Source organism: Myotis brandtii, unplaced genomic scaffold, assembly GCF_000412655.1.
Source record: "Myotis brandtii unplaced genomic scaffold, ASM41265v1 scaffold64, whole genome shotgun sequence".
Lineage (NCBI taxonomy): Eukaryota > Metazoa > Chordata > Mammalia > Chiroptera > Vespertilionidae > Myotis > Myotis brandtii.
The window spans coordinates 2,066,132-2,069,032 of NW_005370460.1; the positions used below are offsets into that span (position 1 = coordinate 2,066,132).

Sequence of the window (2,901 nt, forward strand, 5' to 3'; positions counted from 1 at the left end):
GCTGCTAAGCCAGGTGCTGTGTGTGAATGGGATGCTAAGCCAAGTGCTGTGTGTGAACTCGCTGCTAAGCCAAGTGCTGTGTGTGAACTCGCTGCTAAGCCAAGTGCTGTGTGTGAACTCGCTGCTAAGCCAAGTGCTGTGTGTGAACTCGCTGCTAAGCCAAGTGCTGTGTGTGAACTCGCTGCTAAGCCAAGTGCTGTGTGTGAACTCGCTGCTAAGCCAGGTGCTGTGTGTGAACTCGCTGCTAAGCCAAGTGCTGTGTGTGAACTCGCTGTGGCTTCACAGCGAGGAGAGGCAGGGAAGGAGGAAGCTCCACACCAGAGTCCATGAGTTCTCTGCCTAAGAGCTGGTCTTGGGAAGAAACCTGAGGTCCCTGTTTTGGGAAAAGGGGAAACTCCATAACCTGGAGCTGGAGGCCAGTGGGAGGGAGTGGCCCCGGGAAGCTGCTCCTCCGGTCCTGCTGCAGTGAGCTGTGGGCAGGAGGCCTGTTGGGTGCCAGCACCAAAGGGAGTTCAGTTTCCAGCACAGGCTGTGCAGGGCGGGCACGGTGCAGACTGGGGCCCTGGTGTTGGTTGAGGGCACAGACAGGGCCTGGAGAGCGGTGCAGGGTGTATGTGCGGGGTGTGTGCAGAGGTGTGTGGGGGGGTGTGTGTGCTGAGGGTGTGTGTGCGGTGTGGGCAGGGGTGTGTGCAGGGGTGTGTACTGAGGATGTGGGGGTGTGTGCAGGGGTGTGTGCAGGGATGTGTGCTGGGGGACTTGGGGGTGTGTGTGCAGAGGTGTGTGCAGGGTGTGTGCGGGGGGTACTGAGGTTGTGTGCTGAGGTTGTGTGCTGAGGCTGTGTGCTGAGGTGTGTGTGGGGGTGTGTGTGCTGAGGGTAGGCAGGGGTGTGTGCGGGGTGTGTGTTTGAGGGTGGGCAGGGGTGTGGGCAGAGTGTGTGCCGGGTGTGTGCGGGGTGTGTCCTGAGGGTGTGGGGTGTGTGCAGGTGTGTGTGTGCTGAGGTGTGTGCCGAGTTGTGTGCAGGGATGTGTACTAAGGGTATGTACAGAGATGTGTGTGAGAGCATTGAGGTGTGTGCAGGGGTGTGTGTGGGTGTATTGAGGTGTGTGTGCGGGGGTGTGTGTGGGTGTATTGAGGTGTGTGTGCGGGGGTGTGTGTGGGTGTATTGAGGTGTGTGTGCGGGGGTGTGTGTGGGTGTATTGAGGTGTGTGTGCGGGGGTGTGTGTGGGTGTATTGAGGTGTGTGTGCGGGGGTGTGTGTGGGTGTATTGAGGTGTGTGTGCGGGGGTGTGTGTGGGTGTATTGAGGTGTGTGTGCGGGGGGGTGTGGGGGTGTATTGAGGTGTGTGTGCGGGGGTGTGTGTGGGTGTGTTGAATTGTGTGCAGGGGTGTGTGGGGTGTATTGAGGTGTGCGCAGGGGTGTGTGTGGGTGTATTGAGGTGTGTGTGGGGGTGTGTGGGTGTATTCAGGTGTGTGCGGGGGCGTGTGTGGGTGTATTGAATTGTGTGTGGGGGTATTGAATTGTGCGCAGGGGTGTGTGTGGGTGTGTTGAGGTGTGTGCGGGTGTGTGTGTGGGTGTATTGAGGTGTGCAGGGTGTGGGGGTGTGTGTGGGTGTATTGAATTGTGCACGGGGGCGTGTGTGGGTGTATTGAGGTGTGCGCAGGGGTGTGTGTGGGTGTATTGAGGTATGTGCGGGGGGTGTGTGGGTGTATTGAGGTATGCAGGGTGTGGGGGTGTATTGAATTGTGTGCAGGGGTGTGTGTGGGTGTATTGAGGTGTGCAGGGTGTGGGGGTGGTGTGCGGGGTCCTGCAGTGCCAGGCGTGGACCTGCCTCACTGGAGCATGACGGTCCTCAGATCTGGGGGCCATACCGTCTCTGGCCCACCTGCAGGTCACTGGGGGCGCGTGACCACACTGGCCCCAGGCCGTGGAAGCCACAGAGAGGCTGAGTGACCAGGTGGCCGTGGGTGTCCTAGGACACTGGATCGGAACCTGTCAGGGCAGGTCAGCCAGACAGCAGCTCCATGAGGGGCAGGTGGGCAAGAGTGAGGGGCCTCCCTGGTGAGTGAGAAATACTCACCAGGTGGCTGCTGTGTGGGCGCTGGGCAGTGCTTCCCACACCAGGACCGAGGGTCAGTGCTCAGGCCAGTCTCCTGCTCCAGAGGCGGGAGCGGGGACAGGCCCAGCGGGAGGGAGCGAGGGAAGCCCTCGGGGTTGAGTCTAGGCTGCCTTCAGGGGACTTGGCCTTGAACACCCACCGGGGCAGGTGTGGGCTGAGCACATACATCCCTTCCTCTCAGCCATCATTGTCGAGGGCCTACTGCATGCCAGGCTGCAGCTGGGTGCCGGGAGGCAGCCGAGGAGGAGGCAGCGCCCTGGTCCTTCGGGCTCAGTCACGGGCCACCCACCCGGCCCCGCGATGCGTGGGAGGGCAGGACCAGGCCTCTCAGGGCTGCCAGCCCCGTGTGGCGCAACAGCAGACAGGAAGGAGGGCGGCAGCCCACCCACATGGGGTCACTGTCCCCCTACAGCCCTGAGGCTCCCTCTGCCTCCAGGCAGGACACCGAGAGGGCCGGCCTCTGTCTGTGACAGTGAACCTTCTCAGAAGCAGGGTACTGGCGAGTGAGGAGCAGACCCCTGAGAAACAGCCGCTCGAAGCAGGAAATCTCCGTCTCCTTAGCCCGAAACCGAGGACAAAGCTGGTCCATGGGAACAAAGAGAATAAGAAAACAAGCAGAAAAGGGGAGAACGTTCAGTTGAATAAACGACCTCTGAGCTGACAGCTCAGGGCTCAGGTTTCCAGGGTATTTTCAGGTCCAGATGCTGATTAGGGAATGAAGCTGCACCTTGTCACCATCCTGTCCGAGCTCCAGACCACCAGGCCTGGCCCTGCCCACCAGGCCCC

The 2,901-nt window shown here is 60.8% G+C and overlaps 1 protein-coding gene and 1 long non-coding RNA gene across 2 annotated transcripts in view; both read left to right on the forward strand.

The window, feature by feature from the left end:
• LOC106723769 overlaps nucleotides 1–120 on the forward strand; it is a 1,041-nt gene extending 921 nt beyond the window's left edge. Inside the window, exon 3 of the long non-coding RNA XR_001359485.1 lies at nucleotides 14–120. This is a non-coding gene — a long non-coding RNA (uncharacterized LOC106723769). The remainder of the gene's footprint in view (nucleotides 1–13) is intronic.
• PBX1 (pre-B-cell leukemia homeobox 1) overlaps nucleotides 1–2,901 on the forward strand; it is a 239,678-nt gene that overhangs the window by 129,221 nt on the left and 107,556 nt on the right. The window lies entirely within an intron of this gene.